We start from the raw sequence: 6,739 nt of genomic DNA, 5'->3' as shown, positions 1-6,739 counted from the left end.
TCGGTTATATTTGACAATTATTTTCTTAGTTTTATTTTTATTTTTTTTAAATGTAAATAGTAAAGAAGTTGATGCATTTGATAATTGATAAAAAAAAAATTACTTTTTGTTACGGACATATTTAATGGGCCATTTTAAATTTTTTATTTTAAGAGATAAATTATCATATTTTCCTTACCAAATGTGGAGCCTTAAACTATCAATAAGTTCTAATATTTAAATTTAATTTCCATCAAATTCTATTAAAAATAAGTCTTAATAAAATTATCGCTAAAAATAATTTTTTGTAATAATTTTTTGCATGTGTCGCTAAAAATGAATAATTAGTGAATTTGTTTTGTCACGGATTTTATAAATTATCATTAAAACTTACAATTAGTGACATTTTTCTGTGATGAATTTTTTAAATTGTCGCTGAAAGTTAAAAAATACTAACATTTTTTTGTGACGACTTTTTTAAATTGTTACTAAAATTTGTAATTAGTGATATTTTTTGTGATAAAATTTTAAAATTATCGTTGAAAGTTAACAATTAGTGACTTTTTTTTAATAGTGTTTCATGAAAAATACTATTAATTATCATAAGACCTATTAAATAATAAATTTATTTATTAAAACCTACACGTAAGCCTCTCTAATACCAAACTAGTCTTTGCCCTATTTGGTGAAATTCTTTTAAAAAATGGTTTTTATTTATTTATTTATTCTTTTATCAAATGTTTCTATTTTAGTCAAACTAAACCCAAAACTTGGGTTTGGCTAGCTTATTTAGCCAATTTATTTATTTATTATTTTTTTGGAAAAATTTAAAAAAATCTCAATATTTGATTCTTATAATAAAATAAATCTTAATTTTTTAATTTTATCAATTTAAATATTAAACTTTTTATTTATCTTTAAACCACTTGCTTATTTGCCTTCAGTAAAATTAATCGAAAAATGTGTATTTCAATCGTTAAACTCAATAAAAAGGATACATTTTATGTGTATCTATATCGAGTTTAATAACTAAAATAATTTTAAAAATTTTAATTTAAATTGAAAAAATTTAAAATTTAAGATTTATTTTATTAAAAAATTCAAATTCTAAGTGCTTTTTTTTTTTTGGTTGTTGTTGGTAATTATCCTTTTTTATTATTTTATTATTTTTTTGAAAGGCAAACTGGACAGTTCAAATAACTTAGTAGATCTTATCCAAATTGAACAGAGGCTTTAACTTTTTCAAGCTTTGATCTTATCCATGAGAATGGTTTTTATTTATTTATTCATTTTAGCACATTTGGGTCCGTGAGCTTTTTAGAAATTGTCATGGGCTTCTCATGGAAAATGTCAACTGCTTTTACCTATCCAATTTGAATGAGTGTGTTGCATTGGATTATGGCACAAGTCCACGGGTAGAGTTTTATATTTGGAAAATGTTTGAGTTCTCAAATTTTTTACTAAATAAATGATCAAATGTCTCATATGTGTGTGGAACTCACAAAATTACGGACCCCACATTCATGTGAGATATTTGATCATTTATTTGATAAAAAATTTAATGTCCCTAACATTACCTTTTATATTTTCAGTCTTTTGTAACGCATGCCTTGATACTAGTCAATTTGATTTTGTACACGTGGAAATGAGTATTTAAACTTCAACTTCAATGAGTACTTAACCTTATGAAAAATAATTTGTAAATAGAAAATTCATACAGAAACACATTCAGAATTATGTATTAAAGATATTTTTAAAATTATGAGAACAATAACAAATATTTATGTAAATCACATTGATTACCCCCAAAAGTTTATAAAAAATAAAATAAGCCCTCGCAAGTTTGGTATAATTACAGTGAAGTTATCAAGCCATAAATAATTAAACAATGTGTTTTGTATATTTCATTTATTTGTTAAAAAAAAAAACTACATAAATAATACCACCTGAGTACCACCTAATAATTTTTTACAAAAAAATAAAAAATAAAAAAAATTATAAAAGATTATAACTGTGCAAGGGATTATAGTTCTTGAAGTTATCTACTCCAACAATACATCAGGTGTAGTGTAGAACTGCTCTTTGCATTTTTTTTGTGAGAAAAGTTTTCTATTCACTCACACATCATATTTTCCCCCCTATTCATTTAGTTAAAAGAAAATTAACTATAATTGTATTTCAAAATAAAATTATTAAAATATTCGCATCTTTTTTGTTAGAAAAAATAATTGAATAATGTTTGAGAGCTCGAAAATTCCTGCCCCCTAATCCCCCTAATGCCTAAAATGACGTCGTTTTGGGCATTAGGTTTTTTTTATTTTATTTTTTCTTTTCTTTTTTTTCCTTCGATTTTCAGTCTACAGAGAGGAAGAGGAGAGGGAGAGAAAGAGAAGAGAGAAAGATGAGAGGAGGAGAGAGGGAGAAAGAGAGAGGAGAGGAGAGCTCCGATCGTCTCGCCGCCCGCCGTCGTCGCCTCACCGCCAGCTTCTCCTCCCCGCCGTCGCCCCGCCTCTGCCTCTCGTCGCAGCAGCAGCAGCAGCTCCTCCTCCCCGCCGTCGCCCCACCTCCGCCTCCTCCTCCCCCGAATATTATGCCCCCTCCAGTCCCTCCTCCTCCTCCCTCCCTCACTCCTTTCTTCCTTCTTCTTCTCCGAGCTTCATTCTTCTTCTGCAAAAAAAAAAAAAAAAAATTCAAAAACGACGAAACGACGTCGTTTTTGGTTCGGGGGATTAGGGGTGGCTCAGTTTCGAGTGACGTAGCACGGTTGAAAATAATTTTACGGTGACTTTAATTAGAAATTAAAGTAGGTCCTAACTATTGGTTGAGGTGAGATTAAACGAGTTTAGATTATTTGTAAAAATGTCTTTATACCACAAAAAGAATAACAAAAAACAATTAAGAATTGAATGAGAAATTGACTCATAAAGTTGGTCTCATGAATGAGGTATTAGAAATTGTGTATAATTACTAATCCCAGATTGATTGTAGAGGAAAACTTTAATGGGTATTTAAACCTTAAGATTTTGATAAGGGCATGAGCCCTTTGGAGCATTCAAATTTTCCGAAGGAAGAGAGTTATAGATGTTTCAAGGATGAGCTTGGGCCAAAACTATAGTCCAAGTTGGTTATGCAAAAATTGTCACGTGCGCGCCGATCGCTCGCCCGAACTGAGTCCAAGTCCATGATTTGTGAATCTTGGGTTTAGGGTGCACCCAATCCGTGGATGTTGGGGCTTGAGGCTTGTTAATAGGGATGGCAATTTGAACCAGGCCCGACGGGGACCCGATCCTCCGACCCCGATTTGAACGGGTTTTTCCCAAAAATTATTCCTATAGGGCCCGGGATGGTATTGAAAATTAAATCCCCGACAATTTTCGCACCAGGGACGGGGATAAGTTTCTCGACCCCGGCCCCGGCCCCGGCCCGACCTCGGCCCGAATTATCCCCGAAGATTGCCCTGAATATTCCTCATAGATATATATGTTTGAGTCTGCTCTCTTACTCACAAACATTCATATTCTCTCAACCTCTCTCTCCACGCGCAGCTGCTGCTACTCACGGCTTCGTCTGATCTCCCTTCTCCTCCGGCCGATCTCCCTCCTCCTTCATTATCTTCGGCCGATCACCCTCCTCTGCTGTCTTCGGTCGATCTCTCTCCTCTCATCACCACCGATCTCCTCTCCATCATCGCCGATCTCCATCACCGCCGATCTTCTGTCGCTCTTCGCTGTCGTCGGAGTTTTGTCGCTCCTCTCCTCTCCATCACCGCCGATCTCCTCAAATCTGTTGAATATATATGTTTTCAGAGTTTTATTGTTGAATTTTTTGGGAAATATTGCTTAGATTTTTTATTTTTGATTTTTTATGTTGTTGTTTAATATTTATTTTTTTATTTGGTGATGATGTTGTTGATGATGAATATGTATGCTCATTGCTCAGATTTGTTTTTTTGTTGAGAATATATGTTGTTGTTGTTGTTTTTTTTTTTTTAATTTTGGCCGGAGAATTTTTGGTTTCGGGGAAACCCGATCCTCGTTAGGGGCGGGGGCGGGGGCGGTGGTAGGCTCCCTGTTGGGGAATGGGGCCGGGGACGGGAAAATTCCTACCATTGGGGATCGGGGACGGGGAGTGTGATCCCCGGCCCCGGTTCGGCCCGTTGCCATTCCTATTTGTTAGAATGGGCTGGGCCGGCTTAGCAGTCCACCAACCTAATCTTTTCAGGGCAAATCTGTCAAGTGGTGTATAAATAGAGACCAACTTCTTTAGTTGTCAATATAGAATTTTTTGGCTTCCAGATTATATAGTCAGTTTGCTCCTATAATTTTCTTCCTGTGTGAGAAAGTACTGCCATTGTCAGTTCGCCAAAACTAACAGTAGATGCTTCTGCGTTAGTCGGTCTAAACTGTCGTATACTGAGAGACAGAAGCCGACGTACCTCAAGTACACACAGTGACGCGACTAATCTATTTTAAGGAGACTGTGATATCACATAAGTTTCGGTTTGCTTTCTTTACCATTTTATTGTATTGTGTATTTCTATGCAATATGATTATAAATTCCAACATATTTTCTAATTTAATTTGATTTGTCATGAATCTATTTATTTTAGTTAATTACACAATTTATACAACATATTAATCCTAAAATGATATCTTAAAACCACCAAAAGCAAGCTACACCGATAGCCACTGACAACTGTCCATCATTTTCTCCTTCTATTGCTATTCCTCACCCAATGGTCCCGTTTGGTGTAACTGTTAAAACATATTATAGATTATAACTTAACAGATTATAGATTATAGCTTTAATCAGAAGCTGTTAATCTGTTTGGTGTAACTGTTGGATTATAGATTTAAGTTCCTGAATAGTGTTTGTTAAATAAGCTGTGAAGTAACTTTTTCAATTAACTTTTATTTTTTGTTATTTACTACATGTTTACATTTCTCATAAAAAATAATAATAATATTCTATAGTCCATTTGGGTCTTTTTCTATTTTTTAAAAAAATAAAAAATAAAAAAATCTAAGAGTATAACCATAAATTAACATGTTCACAGCAGAAATTGATAATCAGAAACAAGGGGCGAGCAACTTCTCAGAATCAATTTTTTGACTTAAAATAAGCTGTTTGAATTAGAAGTTGTTTGAAATAAATTTAACAAAATAGTCTAAAATAACTTTTCAAAAGTCAGAAGCCATAAGTTGACTCAAAAAAGTCCAAACAAACACCCCAAATGTAGTCAACTTCTCCCAAATCCTAACTACACTCTCTCTCATTGTGCAAAATACTAGCGCCAAATCAATTGTTACCATTCAAATATCAACCACCACTGGGTCAATATTATTTATCTAGATAACAATCATCAAATAAATAATTTTTTCTCAAACAATTATCATTGAACATATTTGATGGCTTAAACATGTTACTTAAAAGATAGAGAAATGAAAAAAGAAAGTTGTGGTATAGGGAGGAGGTGGAAGAGGTGACTAATGTTAGGATGAAAGTTTGAAGTTTCGGAAAAAAAAAAAAACAATGAGGTATTTTTTGAAACAATAATGCTTGAGGCCTCGAATTTGCCTCGATTTTTTTTTTTGGTTGTGTTAGTTTTGCTTCCCCCCCCCTCTTTTCTTTTCTTTTTACAAAAGTGGTCATGTGTAGAAGTATGCTAAAAAACTAGACATCACGCATTAACTCAGCCTGTATGATTTGATAAGGTGAATAAGTTGGGTTGGACTGGTTGAGTGATTTGATTTTCTTTTCTTTTTGCAAAAGTGGTTATGTGTAGAATTATGTTAAAAAATTAGACATCACGTACAAACTTAGCCTGTATGGTTTGATAAGGTGAGTGAGTAATCCAACTCACTCACCTTATCAAACCACATAGGCTGAGTTTTTTTTTTTTTTTTCCTTTTATTTGTTGGGCTGTGTTGGTTTGTTGTTTTTATTTTATTTTATTTGTTGGACTGTGTTGATTTAGGTTTTTTTTTTTAAAGGTGATTATGTGTAGGGGGTGCTAAAAAATTAGACATTCCACACTAACTCATTGTACAAAATTATATTGAATTAACAAATTTTAACTAGCAACCTAACTGGTCAGTCAATTAGGTTGGACTGGTCGAGTAATAAAATTGATTAATCAGTTAAACTGTTGGTTAAATTTTGTTAATTTTATATAATTTTGTACGATGAGTTGGTGTAAGATGTCTAATTTTTTGACACAATACATAATCCCCTTAAAAAAAAAAAACCACAAAAAAAAAAAAACCACAAAAAAAAAAAAACTAATTAACACAGCACCCCCCAAAAAAAAATTCGAGCCAAATTCGAGCCCTCGAATGTTGTTGAAATAGAAGATTATATGTTGACTAATACATCAAATTTTAAATCTATTTTGCCAAAAATAAAAAACTAGTGTGACACATTCATCCCTAAGTATAACGTAAATCATAATATTAGATATGGGAGTGGATCCTTTCAAATTGTTCATATAACTTGAGACAGAGTTTCGGTCTCGTGGGTTTATTTTGAGGTCAATTTTAATAACTTAAACCGTTTATTTTTTAAAATTTAGTGAATAAAATATTAATGTAAAAAATTAAAATGATTAGATATTGATAAGTACATACTTGAATCATATTAGTTTTAAAAAAATGAACAACAATTATAATTTTAATCATCAATTTTTTAATATAAATATAATTAAAATATATAACTATAAATATTTAATTATCTTAATTTTTTAAATAAATATTCTGCTTAA

The sequence above is a fragment of the Camellia sinensis genome, chromosome 10, assembly GCF_055761805.1.
Source record: "Camellia sinensis isolate YWXY chromosome 10, ASM5576180v1, whole genome shotgun sequence".
NCBI lineage: Eukaryota > Viridiplantae > Streptophyta > Magnoliopsida > Ericales > Theaceae > Camellia > Camellia sinensis.
This window is presented reverse-complemented; position numbering follows the sequence as displayed.